This window comes from Chroicocephalus ridibundus, chromosome 8, assembly GCF_963924245.1.
Source record: "Chroicocephalus ridibundus chromosome 8, bChrRid1.1, whole genome shotgun sequence".
NCBI lineage: Eukaryota > Metazoa > Chordata > Aves > Charadriiformes > Laridae > Chroicocephalus > Chroicocephalus ridibundus.
In genome coordinates, this window is record NC_086291.1 from 55750636 (window position 1) to 55766406 (window position 15771).

Consider the following 15771-nt stretch of genomic DNA (forward strand, 5'->3'; position numbering starts at 1 on the left):
AAAATTTGCAATCAGTATTTCAATACGCAGACGTAACTTATCTAAAGGAGAAGAAAAATGAAGTAAAGCACTAATTTCTCTGTGTGTTGCGGTAAAAGGAAAGACTAGATATATATACATATATATAGGCATTAAATAGGTTTAAGTGTTTGAGCGTAGATAAATGATTGAACAGTAATATTTGGAGAACAAGGTAACTTTTAAGAATAGATGAGTTTTCCCCTAAAAAGAAAGATTAATTAGTTCAAGGGTACTTAATTATGACTGAATTTTGAAGGAACCAGAATACTTTATTGGGGAAAAAGCTGGTTTAAGACAGCGGCCTGTGCCACTTCATTCTTTTTATATTGAAGCTTTATTGAGAGGTGCAATAATGGTCTGTAAAAGATCTGATCTCTTTCTGGGGCATGTTTTTCCTTCCCCTTTTCTCTGCTGTTAGCGCCGGTTCTGGTCGCGGCAGAGCCCCCAGCTCCTGGCTCCGCTTGGCCCCTCTCTGCCCCGTTCCACGGCCCGTGGCTGCCGTGGGGGCACCCAGCAAAAACAAACAGCGCAGCCGGGATTTTGCTTGTAATTTCGGTTTCGTAATTTGATGAAGAATAGTAAATAGAAGCGCAAACTGCTGTTATTATGTGGTCTTGATCTTAAGAGAAAGGGACTTGTGATGTGTCACGCAGGTGGAGATGACCCAACACCGGCTTTGTGGTCTGAAGACCACGCCGTGGTGGCTGGCTGAGGGTCACCGTCCCTGGCTGGCCTTTCTTCTCAAACACAAAAATGAGTGCCACAAATTCACGCAAAGAAACAGCAGATTTTCTGCTTATACTTCCATACGTATTTAAGTTGTATCCAAGGACCTTGCAAGACAGCTGCCCTGAGCATTACAGCAGAAAATGGACGTGGAGAGCTCTTTTCCTGTGTGTGTTAGGTGGGAAGGAGGATTTAGTAGTTAAACTGGTGGATGTGAAAAGGTCTGGCTGATACCTCTCCTGTGGAGCAGCTCTAATACATCCAGGAGCTCCAGCCCTGGAGGGACAGGCCGTAGGAGATGGCTTCTCCTGACCAACGCAGTCCTTCAGTGCTGTGGTGGTGGCTGTGGCCTCCTACCCACGTGTGGATGGGTATGACTAGAACTAGACGTGTGACTTGTCGTTGAATTCAGCTGGCTGAGTTGCACAGACTTATGTATACGCATGGCAAGGTGCAGAACGGAGATGTGCATCATGGGGACCGCTGTCGTGGGCTCAGGGAGCCCTTGGGGTGGGCTGGAGAAAGGTTCTGCCCACAGTGGCCACCCAGGAGAAGCTGCTGACCGGCTCCGGGTTCCCCGGAGAACATGGATCTGCTGGCCTGCCTCCCTCCCGAGGGACTCCCTCGCTCTTCTGGATTGATGTGATTCTCTTGCTTTCCGACCCTCGGTGTTGAAGCGCAGTTTCTTTTATGTAGTAAACGATGTCGGAGGAATGATTAAATCACAACGTGAATCCTTAACTGGAACGCTGAGCGGCACACGCGGCTCTGCCCGGCTCTAAGCCCAGCGATGAATAACGAGGTTTTTTAGCGACAGCCTTAAAGTGGGTTTGCAGTTTCGCTGGGAGGCGAACCCACCGGGTTTTGTCTTTTAATGTAAGCAACTTGAGCGGAATAAAAAGCTGGTTGCTCAGTCTGAAATGAAGTTGTAGCGTGGACAAGAACGAGCGTAGTGTTTCTAGATAGCTGGAAGAACGGAGCGCGTTCTTAAATGTTATATGTCATGTATAATTTAATTCACGAGGCCTGTGTTTTATATTCTAACAAATACAAATCATGTATTTTGCTAATCATATAGAATTCTGAATCACAACCTAAAGTTTTGCAGTGCTCTAATTAAGAAAAATGAGAGAGATAAGTGAGTCCTTAGTTCAGGCAGCCGCGTGCACTGGAAATGTGGAAGCAGATAGAAACCAGTTTTGCAGGTTGTCTTTTAGCAAGGAAAATCTTTCATATTCTGCATGCGAATATAAATTCTTCTCTCTGAAAATGTTTTTATCCTTCCAGGTCGGAATACATTTTATAAACTTACTGAACGGTTGGAGAGCCGAGAGTTCAGGTCTCTCTTTCGGTCTGTCACGACTCTCCCGAGGCCGAGATCCGCAGGGCATGCAGTACAGCCGTGTTCACATTGTACTTTTTGGTTTTTTTAACAGGTCTGAAACGTTTTCCTTCTGTGGTTTCGCAACCCTGTATTTTTATTTTTTTTTTCCAAACAGCATGAGTCCTATCACTAGATCAAATTTAGAAGTCACTGCTTCCAACAATTGTCTAATGGATCCACATGTTTACACAGCATGACATTGGCATCCAGAGAGTGTCGTCAAAGACTCCAATCAGTACTACTGTTTCATGCTTCCTCCCTACTTAAAAAAAAAAAAAAAAAAAAGAAAAAAAAAGCTATTCTGGTGTTTGGGGAAGCAGCGAATGGTCCCTCTATTTCAGCCACCAGTATTATCTCACAAAATTTAGCAACCAAACTTTTTTCATCTGTTATAAATGAAAACATCAGCTCTCAGGTACTTTATCAGTGCGTATCGTGTCAGTGAATAGATCTTAAAATGCTACTGGAAAACAATGTTTGCAGACCCAGTTCTCTGTCTGTCCCGTTTCCCAGACTGAATGATAACACTTATCTCCCCGCTCCGTACCGCGGTCCCTGAGGCTCCCGGCCGTGTGTCCCCGCCGCCGTGTCCCCCGGGGAGGGGACAGAAGCTCTTGCGTAGGGGGATGGGGCACGGGCTCAACAAACTGTGAACTCACCAAACTGATGTGTCGGAAAACTAACCGGGCTCCGTTGCTTGGCATTTGCCTAGCATGGGAAAAGCTTTTGTAATTAACTTGCCCGTGTGTTTTGCAAAGCGCTTAATTCCCGTTGTGTGTGATGGGATGTAAATAAGTGAGTAGGAATGACTTGGCAGCGGCCTTCCCCGCTCGTCTGCTCTGGAGGAACTCGCTCGCTGGTAGCACTCGGTGAAGGAAGGGGGTTTGGCGGGGACACCAAAACCTCTCTTTTTTTTAATGCTCTCGGGGGATCTTTCGCTTCCACACAAGCAACCGCCTGAACTGGCCAAGTGGTCTTGATTTAACGCCGCTTTGTGAACAGGACTTGTCCCAGCTGCGGGATGTCATAACCTCTGTTTCCTTAGCTTAGATTTGAAATCTGGAGCCATACGATGCAGATGAACCACAACTGCCCTCGCTTTAACTTGATGTATTTGTTTTGAAAATACCATTGTTCGCTCCAAGTTTTAGCTCCTCAGCAAATTAAGCTGATTTGCACTGGTAAATTGGGAGTGCTTACCAGCTTGATTTAAAAAGAAAAAAAAAAACAACCTGCAAAGAAAGCTGGAATAATTTTTAACTCATGAGTGCCCATGAAAATACTTCATTAGCGTAAACTTAAAAAACCACTACTTTTTTAATAAAGAATGGTAGATTGTTCTTAAGATAAGCATGGCTCTGATGCAAAAATAATTTCTTAGAAAAATAATTGCATGTTGTACAGCGAGCTCCCAAAAAGCCGGTGCTGCAGCTGGGTTTCGGGAGGGAGGATGATGAGAACTGGGCTGGCTTTGCAGTCAAACTGGGACATTTACGGGAGCTCCTGTCCTTGCGCAGCTTAGGAACGAGCTCTTGGGTTTGAAGTAAAGCCAACTGGATTTGTAAAGATGCTTATCTCATTCTCTGGCCTTGTTCAAATCACCAGAAAATATTAGGGCTGACAAGCCCGACTTGATGTGCTTCTCTAATGTTTTTACGCCGGCTTACAGCACGCGTAGATCGGCACAAAGGCAGGACCTGTAGTGGCTCGGGCGGCGTTTGTAGTGGCAGATACTCGGTGCCTTCACTGCTGTCTTGTAGCCGTTACGTCTGCTCTCCGCAATGAAGACACTGCGAATATTAGTGTCGGAGCTTAGCCTAACTTGTTGCATTATAGAAATCTTAATTTCCCTGACAAGACAAATTTAATATAGCGCTAAACTTCTCAGGTCGAGGTTCATACGTACAATGTGTGTCCTCTCCTCTCAACTCCCTGCTCTTCTTTGGCTTTCTGTCTCCTGTTGAAATTCACATGCTTAGCAGTTGAGCAGGGGCTTATTTGTTGGGTTTTGTTGTTTTTTTTTAATTTTATTTTTTTTTAAGAGTAACTTAACCCAGAGTAAGTAGGCAGAATAAATGCTGTGCCCCATCCTTTCTGAAGATATTCGATGGCATGCTTTAAAAATGTAAAAAATAAACAGTCGTTGCCATGGCTGTGGCCTGTTTAAAAAAATATAATTGAGACATAGCAGAAAAAATAGAAAATCACCCAAGACGGCGGGGGGGGGGGCTGCATGTTTACCCCATCACTGCAGGTCAGTCTACATCTCCAGTGTGTCCTGTCAGGTTTTTGTCATTTACTTGTTACATAAACGAAGCTCTAATTTGTAGAAACCTTGTGCAATTAAGCATAGAAACTTCATGGACTAATTACATTCCTGACTTTCACTTTTTAGAATTGCCAGCTTGCAGTGGTATTTTGTAAATTTTCTTACTTGTTTATTCATAAATGCCCAGAGAGACTAAACGGAAAGTCGGGGGGCTGGGACACTTTCCCAAAGGTATTTTGGGGCAGTTGGTCCATCGGTGCCGTGCTGCTGCCGTCGGGAACACACGCGGTCCCCGCAGCACCTGCTGGGACGGGATGTGTGTGCGCGGGGCTGCGTTTGGCAAATCCAAGATTTTTGTTGGGATAAAAATCCAAAGATGCAGGCGGATTGGTCTCGGGGTGTCTGCGGAGCCGCTTCTAATTGTCAGGCGGATTTTACGGATTGGAAAAGTATTGAGGAAATTGCATTCAAATACTGAAAATGACCTGAAAATGAAAATGACCTATTTTTTCAAATACTGAAAATGACCAAATGACCTTGGGCAACGCTGTGGCCCAGGGACACTGGCAGGCGGAACAGGAGAAGCCATTTTTGTGTCTTTCAGTAGTAATCGGCATTACCAAGGTGAGGGTTGTAGAAGGAAGGCAGGAGAGAGGGCGGTGAGCTCATGAATGGAGAAGCCGGGGATGGGCGGAAGGTGTTGTTCTGATGGAAAAGATTTTGCAAGGCGGAGGAAGTGCTGGGGCTGACGTTGCCACATCACAGTTCTCAGTAGCCCACCCGTTTCTTTTGCCGTAAATACCTCCTCCCGAGCTGCGTGGAGGCAGGAGGACTAGACACAGACCGTCAGACCTGTGCTCTTCAGGGTTTGCTCTTGGAAGCCTGAGCCTGATGTTTTAATGTTTTCTTTGGAGACTTGAGCATTTAGATTTATAATTCTGCCCTTCTGGCCGTTCCCCTGATTTACCTTGCAGAGTAAACACGCTTTCGTTCCATTCTCCAGACTTCCTTTTCCTTTTCTTTGCTGTTGGCTTAATTTTGAGATACGATATTCAAGTCAGAGCTAAGCGTCTCTTTGGGAGCGAAAGAAAAAAAACCAGCTAAGGGTTTGAGTGAGCTAACTATTTCTTCTGTTTAGAAGCAACAGCTTATTTTTCAGTATTCTGCAAGTCCTCAAACAGAGCTCCTGCCAAAGGCACCGGCTTTAACAGCAGCAGCACTTGGGAGAAGGTGCTCAGGTTTCTGGCAGCGCTTACAAGACACATATTGCTCGTAGCGAGCGCCCCGCAGTTTGGAAAGCGCTGCTTAACTCAAACGGGTAAAGAATTCCTTTTTGTGGTTACAGTTATCCATTCTCGTTTCATCTGCAGTGGGCCCAGTTTCCTCAGTGTTCAATATCTGGGCTCTTAACATCAAATCTGTAATTAATACAGCTGCATTTAGGGACCGAGACGTTTGCAGCGTTTGTAGCGATAACTCCCCGTGTTGCACAGTGTGGAGGAACTCTGCATGTTTTAAACATTCTCCGCTTGGGCATCTACAGATTTTTATAGTTGAATCAAGAATTTATAACATGCCGGGTCTCATATTCCAAGCCTGTTTGTTTCTAAAGCTACGCGCAGAACTTGGACTAGGTCATAAATTTCTGTAGATGAAATGAAGGCTGATTAGAATTTTAATATTAAGGAAGGAAATGGCCTTGGGTAGTGCAGTACGGAGCAGAACAGGCCTTCTGTTAATACACAAGAGTATTACTGTTTTCTTGAACTTTGCCTTCCGATCCAGTTACCACTTGTGCCTTGAAATCATAACTCTCATGCCTCCCGTTTGATAATGTTGAACGTTATCCTTGTCCAAGTTTATATCACTTCCAGTAGTTAAAATGATCTGGATTGTAAAACTGCTAGATAATATACTCCTAAAATTGAATTATAGGCAGTAGTACGTGGCATTTGTTGATAAACAAAGCAGAGTCACGATGGTATATCAAATTGGCCCAGTTCTGTCTCTTCTTAAATTAAATGAAATCAAGAGGCTTTTCTTGCGATTGCTTTTCTTGTGATAACATATTGTATGTTGTACTCTTTGTGATACGAATGGAGACAAAGCTGTCAGTGTGAATGATCCTTTTTTTTTTTTTTTCCCCGAGTCAAGCGAAATAACAGGAATATCTGTTGCCGGCTTTCATTTTTAAGCACTTGTGCTCTGGCATCGTGCTCCCAGTACGTAATGAGCTCCTGCGGGGAGCGGTTCCAGCCAGCTCCTTTATCAGCGTAGGCCACGGCAGCTCCCCGCGTGTCCTCCCGCCTCCTCCTCCCCTGCCCTCCCTGGTCACTGGATTGGGCATAATTCTCTGGCTCTGCGTTACCCGGCCTTCGCTGCGCGCGCCTTTGCTGCGCATTTACAGCAGAATGTCATTACTGAAGTGTGGAATCACATTCTGCTGTTATTACATGAAAATGGATTCTGATTCCGCGGGGTTTTGGAGTGTATTATTAGCGTAGTACAACTGATCATTTTCCTGCAAGGGGAATGACGGTCGTAGCCTTGTTTAGATGCTGGGGGGGTATTTATAGGGCCGTGATGCCCAAAGAGGGCGGTGAAACTTGGCTGCTTCCCCCGCTGGTTTCTGTGGTTTGGTTTCATTGTCCAGAAGAAGCGACAGCATTCCCAAGCCTGTAGCATCCGTCACCAGCACTGGTGTGATGTCCACTCTTGGCAGGAAAAGGAAGATGTGTATTTGTTTGTTTGGGCCTTCAGACGTTACAGCAGACTTCATAGTTTGTTGTCTATCCTTAAGAAGTTTTGTTTATCGTTCTCACACCATTAAAAGGTCACATCAGCAGCACAGTCTGAAACATATTTATCCCACTCAAAAGACTCAACGGTTTATGCACAGTCCGTTAGGCAAGTAGCTTTACTTCAGATTTTTTCCCTTTTTTCTTTGATCACTTGTGTAATGTGTCTGAAATGTATGCCTGATGCTGGTGCCTTTCTGTGTTCCATTGGGCGCGTTCGATTTTGCAGCTGAAAGGACTGAATATTAAACGTTCTTTTTGCGTGTGTGCGTAACAGCGCTCTAGTTTTCTTCTTTCAGACAGAGCAAGGGAATCCCTAAGATGTAAGGCCAGATAAAGTAATGAAAAAATATAGCAAAACCAAAAAGACTAAAATAGAAATGTATTTTTGTCATTTTTGGGTTTTTATACTGTAAATCAAACCGAAAAAAATTCAAGTGCTTGCATTACGTCATCCACATTGTAAGAATAAAAGAAATAAAGAGAGAAACTCTGACTTTCTCAGTGCATTTCCCCCCCTGCATTAACCCCCCAGTATTTCAGTAACCAGGAATATATGGGCTTATGGCGACTTGGGATAATGAAAACAGTGCTGAGAAAGAGAGTTGTATTCAAAGATTTTTGTTTTCCCTTTTTTTCTTAAAGTAGAAAAATGCTCATGTTTCCTCTCCTTTCTGAACTTCCAGACTGGAACAGCATTTGACAAGCTGCCGCCCGGGGTACGAGTGCTCCTTGCGGAGCGTGTGAATTCTTTTGCAGCAGGGCCAGGGGAGGCCCCGGAGATGCTGGGAGGGCTGGAGCCCCGCTGCTGGGAGGACAGGCTGAGAGAGCTGGGGGGGTTCAGCCTGGAGAAGAGAAGGCTCCGGGGAGACCTTCCAACCCCTTCCAGTCCCTAAAGGGGCTCCGGGAAAGCTGGGGAGGGACTCTGGAGCAGGGAGGGGAGCCATGGGACGAGGGGGAAGGGTTTTACACTGAAAGAGGGGAGATTTAGGTTAGATATTAGGAAGAAACTCTTGACTGTGAGGGGGGTGAGCCCCTGGCCCAGGTTGCCCAGAGAAGCTGTGGCTGCCCCATCCCTGGAGGGGTTCAAGGCCAGGTTGGACGGGGCTTGGAGCAACCTGGGCTGGTGGGAGGTGTCCCTGCCCAGGGCAGGGGGTGGCACTGGGTGGGCTTTAAGGTCCCTTCCCACCCAAACCATTCTGGGATTCCATGATTCTGTTCCGTGTGTGGCAGTTGTTGGGTGCAGCACGGTGAGGTTGGGTTAGTTTGGTATCTGCCTTAGACGTAGCATTTCAATAATGATCCTGCCAAAGGGTTCTGTAGTGATTCAGTGCTGACCGTGCGGTGATTCTACAGCTCTGCAGAGACTCGTTTCTTTCTCGTCCCATATGTTATCTTTAATCAGGGAGCAAGGAGGAAGCCATTTGAACGGAGATGCCTTCAGATAGAATATGAGCAAATATAGAAGTTCAGACCTTACTAGACAGTTTTACAAACTGGAAGGGAGGAGCTGATTGTGGTTTTGCCTACAAACACTTTTTATCTGTTGAGTTACAGTTTTTAATTACTCACAACTGTGAGTGATGTTGTGTCAGCCATGTGAGCTGTATGAGCATTCAAAACCGAATTATTATGAGACGTTTACCCTAGATGTATTTTCACTTCTTCCCCCTCCTCAATTCCCTTCACTCAAAAGCTGAGAAGAAAGGAGCACCGGCCTTGAGGAGACAAAGCTGGGAAGCCTAAGCCATCCATCCATCCTACTGACATCTCACGCCAACAGCTCCCCAAATCATCCCGGCGTTGTACAAAATGCCCGCATCAAACCAACCAGTGTGGCGATACTCGGTGCTGCCAAAACAGGACAGTACTGCTCTTTGTGAGAGAAGACACCAAGAAGCCCTGTGCTACCTCGTGTACCAGGAGCTGTGTTCCTCTGTGGAGAACCTCCCACCCTCAGTGGTACCTGCCCTGCTGGACATGGGCATTGAACAACCACGCAACCACAGAACCGTCCGGGCGCGTGTGTGTGGAGCAGAGTGTCCCCACCAGCGCTCAACACACTTTGCAGCTTTGCCCAAGGTGTCCCCAGCTGAGAGTTTCCAGAAGAACCGGCGGGAGCGCAGCGTGCGCCCTCACCCGTCATTTCTTCCTGAAGGATGATGCTTTGTCCAATGCTTCTGGCAAAGCCGTTTAGTTTTACTGTAGTCATTTCTAATTACTCATTTCTGCAAGATTGCTGCCTGAGAGTCACCACAAGCCAACTACTCTGTGAACAATTATCCCAAGAAGTTATTAATTACTGTGGAGCCACTACAGCTTTTTAAACGCATTGCCTGTACCGATACCATAAATCCACTTTCCTCTAATTATTGTGCAGCCCTTCGCGCTCTGGGTTCGGTGCTAACGAAGGTACCGAAGTGCTGCTGGGGCTTATTCCTGGTGGTGCCGGCTGTCACGGAGACACGCGTGCGGGATGGAGACGCGGCTCCGAAAGACCCCGCTAACCAGGCAAGTTAGGTATTTTCTGGTCTAGTTTTTTTTTTTAATTCTGACTATCAGTCTGGAGAAAGAGCCACAAAAATGTGACAAAACTTTCTGTCTTTGTAGTGGATTTTGCGGCTTCCTATTTGCAACATTTGTTGCGTGTAAATTTTTGCACTTTGGCCAAAACAAGACTGTTTTTATGACTTTACTTCCAAATGTGTTGAAAGCCTGTGTTGCTGCATTATTTATTGTACAGCACTTAAATAACTTTATGTACTGAACATATGCTGAAGCAGAATTCGCAAACGGCGTCTCCCTCCGTGGGACTTTTGAAGTGCAGTTGGTGTCCTGTTGCAGCTGCGTCACTTTGGAAGGAACACCGACCATTTAAAAGTTTTTGGACGGAATTATGAAAATTATTCGTATTTCAAATCATGACGGTACTGGGAACATTAAGCCTAATTGGATTGGATTCCAAATACAAACCTTATTCTAAAAAGAAGGTAATGAAAGTTTTAAGGCTTTTATTCGGGTGAAGGATTTCAGGCGCCTTTTGAAGTCCGGGTGCTCTCTTATATGGGTTGTGTTTCCGACACCTCTCCATGTGGGATTTAAAGCAGTTTTTTTTATTTAAAAGGAAAGATAAACAAACAGTTTGGCAGCAGATCTACTCTTTGAATAGATAAAAAATGCTTAAAAAAACTTGACGATCGCTTGCAGGAGGAACTGTATTAGAAAGTTATTTTTCTGCTTTTATTTCTAGTAAATTTATAGGCTGAACAGTTTAGGAGGCGTTCCGGGTTGATTATTCATTTGCCAATAACCACTCTTTCCCAGTCTTTTGATCATACTTCCAGTTTTAAACTGAAGATAAGCCTTGAGATGGTTACGCTTTTCGCTTCCTTAGGCTTTGCCTTTTTCAGCCTGTCATAAATTCTGCGTAGATTTTAATACGAATGTTTCTACCGTCAAACGTTTACTCCTGTCGCCTAAATGGCACGGTGACCTATTCCACTGCTGGAGGGGCAGGTGTTACCTGCTGCAAAATTCGGCCAGCAGGAGTGTACACCTGCACTTCATAAAGCTTCTGGCGCACCTGAGCGACACGTTATTAGTTGCAAGAAGGAGGAGCTAGCCCAGCTCTGCTCATTAGGGAGCAGCTGGAGAGTGGTTTGCCCCATCAGTCCTTGCAGCGTATTTATTCTTTCTCATTAAAGCACTCCTGTTCCTAAAGCGTTTCCCATTTCCCACCACTGCCCCGATAACCTGTTAAGAAGGGTTCGATTGGAGAGCAGGTAAAAAAAAAAAAAAAATCTGAAAATCTTGTGAATTTTGTTCTGGGGTGACCGAAGGGGGAAAAAGTCCTATTAAATAAATTTGTTCTCTTTCTAAATAGATAACTAGCCAAATGCATTTCAAGTATTTGTTCAGCTCATCAAATATTGGTTTAGATTTAGAAAACAAATTAACCTGATGTTTGAAGAATTAGACATTTTGTACTGGAACGCTTTTTGGTGTCGTTACTTCTGTACCAATGACCCCAAGTACTTTGGTCAAAATAAAAGACCCTTCTGATGAGAATTAGTCAGACAAATGTTTTCGCAACTGGGATAATTCTTCCTGTTGTGTGCAGTCACGTTAAAATAGCGCAGCTGTGTGTTTAAATTCTAGTAGTTTCACTAGGGAAAGACCAGTCAAATTGTAGAGCTCTAATGCTGGTAATGTGGATTTTTTATTTTTTTCTTCTGAGGGAACTGGAAATATAAAGAATAGTTAAAATTACAGCGTTTTCTTAGTCCATCGGTATTGAGTGAAATCAGTGTACCTATATGTGACATTCAAATGAGAAAGCAGCGTTGTAAAATGGAGCAATTTTACAGCAAAATTGAAAAAACTACGAAGCTAGGTTGCTTATTGATTTTTCAGTATTTTTTTTTTTAGTTCTGCATAAAACAACTAAACCATGGAAGTTCTTACTGATTTTCTTTTCCCCTTTTACTGATGAGAAAGGCGCACCAGCGTGTCGGGTTTGAGTTATTGCTTCTGCTGTAGACACACTCTCTTGCTGGGTTACTTTTATATTAGCTCTATATTTTTGGCAAAAAGATAAGTTGGTAGTGGAACGTCAAGTTGATTTTGAGATAAACGCATTTCTACGTGGGTGGGTTCAGAAGGTGGAGCAGTCTTCTGTCCTGACACTAAATAAAAACAGTCCCAGGTGGAAATTCTCCATTGTTTTGAGAGAGGTGTTAGATTTAGATGTCTAATTACCGTCTGTCTCAGTGGCTGGTATTTAAATCATGACTACGAGGTGCCGTTCCTCCTCCTGCTCTCGCAGTGGAAGCCGGGGACTCCCTTTTCGCACCGTTAGTGTAAGAATTTCCGGGAAGTAGCTGATAACAGGAGTGTGCTCAGACACACAGGCACGTAAAGGGCATTTTTGCACGCTTCCCATGACTAAGAGTTTTAAGTAGACCAAATTAAAGGTTTTGCCATAAGTTTTCAAATTCTCAATTGCTCCTTTAGGGTTGCTCCGTTCTGGCTGTACAGCACGTCGCAGGGTGTATCCCCCCCCGGGTTACGGACCTCGGCGGTTCTTCTCTGCTCTGGTGACATAATCATCAGCCTTTTGACAAAGGTTGTTGGCGTTTAACTTTTAACAGGGTGCTGCCGCTTGCTTTGAGTAATTGCTGAAGTTAAGGATGTCTTCAGACGTGGTGCGACTCCAAGAGGAAACACGAAGGGACACAGAGGGTGGCAACGCACCTTCTCCCCTGTCTCTACCCGCCTGGGCCACATCTGGTCATGCATCTGCGTTTGTATTAGATGTGAAGAGAATCTATTTTCTTTATTAGATTAGATACCTTAATAAAGTTATGGGTATGGGTTATTATTAGATGGTAGCGTTTGTTTATTTAATTATCATAGAATCACGTTGGAAGGGACCTTAAAGATCATCTCATTCCACCCTCCTGCCCTGGGCAGGGACACCTCCCACTAGACCAGGTTGCCCAAATCCCCGTCCAGCCTGGTCTTAGATAAATAATAAAAGTGAAATATTATTTTGAACTCAGTCGTCATCTGTTAAACTATTGGAGCAGTTTAATAATTGACTTGTACCATTATCCATCCCAGAATGAGCAAGCAAAGCCATGAATTTTTGCAACAAAAGCAAAAAAATTGCTTCTGCTGTGTTTGTTGACCACTGATAGGAAGCGAAGGGGATTTTCTTGCTCATTCGAAAACACGGGAAGCTACCCAGCATCTTCTCCCCGCAGGTATAACTTGAGAAGGCTGGAAAAGCCGACAGCTCCGATTGGAGTCTCCTCCTCCGTCTGCCTGTTCCCTGGCTGTGCTTCGGAGTTGTGGATGGGGAGGAAGGCAGTGTGTGTGCTGAACTGTTACACACGGCCGCTCCAGGAGTAACAGCGCTAGCAGCCAGGGAGCAGCCTCTAAAGGGGGAAAATAACTGAACAAATAGCTCCTACAAGGATGAAGAACAGAGAGGGACTCCTTTATACTAATACTTTCGGTATGGTGAAAATGTGAATTCCGTATGCTATAAAAATCTGTAAACTGGTTATCTATTGAAGTTATTTTTTTTAATTTACTTGCTTGTGTCTGCAAGAAAAACAGCTTTTTCAAAAGGTTGTTCTTCTGAAGGTATTGGGTCCGTGTTGTCCTATTGCAAATGTCACCCTCTTGCGTAGAAGGAGAATGGTCCTCTTGGACTCCTGACTGAGTGATGCTTGCCTGACGCATTTTGGATAATGAAAATACGCAGTGTAAAATATTGCCAGTCTTGGGGTAAATTACAAATTGGCAATCTTACATTTAAAAATACCGCCTCGTTGTTGTTTGCTTTCTGGTTTGCTTAACTTTGAGGAATAGTCGCTGCCTTCTGGGTGATGTTCTCAGGTTCTGTGCTCGGCGTAAGCACCCATGCCTGAGGAACGAGCAGGGAGCGCCGCCTGCTCTCCCTCTGGAGGTGTTTCTCTTTGCCTGCTCTGTCCTGTGCTTTGGGGGGGTCTTGACCATCTCTCTAAACGTAGAAGAAGAACAGCTTTTCCAGTCACATCACTGATGTGCTCAAGGGTTTTGTGTCCTCCACTTTTCTCACTTTGGCCTTTGTTTCCCTTTCTTCCACTGCACTCTCCCTTTGGGGTATTTCACGTGGTTTAACACATCCGTCAGCCCTGGTTTGCTCCTGGTGTTACCCCGTCTGTTCGCAGCGTCGCCTCCTGCCCCGCAGCGTCCTCCCGTGCACCCACCAGAGACTCCGGCTCTTGTACTTTCGGTTCTCCTGCTGCTCCCTCCTGCACATGAACATGAGTTCTCCTGACTCCCTTCGGTTTCTTGTTCCCTTTTACTGAAACCCGTGGTGGGAGCAGCCCTCGGAAGCAAAAATCATGTTTTCTGCCTTTATGAGGCCTCTACTGTCATTTTGAAATTAGAGGGCAATAATTGAAAGCCCAAACGCGTGCGATGCACGGCACTCCTAAAAAGCAGCAAATACCAAAAGATCTGTGATAATTTGAGAGTTGGCGAGCTGGAGCTCATCATCCCTGTGCTTAGAAGGTAGGATACACATAGCAACATTACTTATTTTACACTTATATTTATTCCATTGCGTATTTAACACTTGTATTTAATTTAAGGAATGGTATCTTCACCCAGAGGCTGCAAAAAATGGGATCTCACAAGCTGCAGAGCCACGTGCTTCCACCTTTCTATCACCTCCGCTTTTTGCTGGCAGAATATTCACAGTGAATGGAATTAAGGAGCTGATTTGGTTTTACAGCAACCTTTTGGGGGGGATAGCGAGGTGATTTTAACCCAGATGAGTTTACAAGACTGTACAGGCACTTGTGCCAACCCCAGGAAGAGGTGGGAGAAAATGGAGAATGTGTCTTTTGGCAGCGGTACTAACTTATGCGGCTTTAAATTGTTCCTGAAACTATTACCTGAGATTCTTTTATTTGTAAGTAAAGCTTTCTTTAGAGCCTAAACAGAAGCATTTGCTTGTGTCATCTTTCACTGTAAGCAAAATATACAACATCTAATTCATAAGCGTATTGTTTGTACTGCGGCAGTCACTGTGTGACTATATTTCTTCCAGTCAGTTAATAATTTCTATTACATATAATGTGGATATTCTAGCGTAAGGCGGGAGAGGAAGAAATCGGAGCTCCGTGTAATGACATTAAGCTTTTAGGCGCACAGACAGCTTAAACGGCCTCACAGCTGCTTAACATGTGCCCTCTGCCTGAACTCCTTTTATCACTCCCTATCTGACTGCTCTCCACGTATAAGAAGTTGATGTGATTGATAGTTGGGTATACAGGATTTGTCAGGGTGGACTCAATCATTATGCATATAGATTCAAGAATACAGAAAAATAAAGCCGAAAGGAGAACAACAAAAAATCCTGCCCTTTTTCCCATTCGTTAGGCTTGCTTAAAGCAACGCTTGTTGTTTGCTGGAGTCAGTGGCTGCTGGTTTTTCTAAGCAGCAGTTGCTGGGTGATTTAGAGTACATCTCTGCTCTTTTGTTTGGATTTCATTTGCGAAACCATTTAGAGTTATAAAACTGTCAACTTGAGAACATTCTATATATTTTGCCAGTGAGGGCCTCACGTATGCAGAGTTTATATTTTGCTCTCCGTTTTGCATGCCGTTTGAACTTTCCAGTATGTATCACTTGGGCTGGGCATCAGAATAAGTCCCTTGGCCGCCTTTAGAGCAGTGGGAGGCTTCAAAGTAATTATGAAATTGCATCTCAGATTAGTCATTAGATGAATGAATCTGTAAGATCTGCTACCCACCATATCTCACCCTGGGCCAAGCCTAGTCTAGCAGGGCAGTAAGAGAAGGCTCTACTCATGCTTAAAAACACCTGAAATTTAGGTCTGACTGCAGCTAGAGTTGAATCATACAGCTAATCATTAGATCTTCTGTCTGTGGAAAACGCTAGAATATTGTCCACGTGGTTTCATGTGTTTATTTCAGATTTTCTCTTCCTATTGTTCATAAGGTATGGCCCCTCTGCTGTGAGGACAGGCTGAGAGAGCTGGGGGGGTTCAGCCT

At 44.6% G+C, this 15771-nt stretch overlaps 2 protein-coding genes across 4 annotated transcripts in view; one reads left to right on the forward strand and one right to left on the reverse strand.

The window, feature by feature from the left end:
• The window catches only part of C8H7orf50 (chromosome 8 C7orf50 homolog), a 128464-nt gene that overhangs the window by 71663 nt on the left and 41030 nt on the right, over nt 1-15771 (forward strand). The window lies entirely within an intron of this gene.
• Nucleotides 1-15771, reverse strand: part of GPR146 (G protein-coupled receptor 146) — a 50837-nt gene that overhangs the window by 27767 nt on the left and 7299 nt on the right. The gene's annotated exons all lie outside the window — the stretch shown is intronic.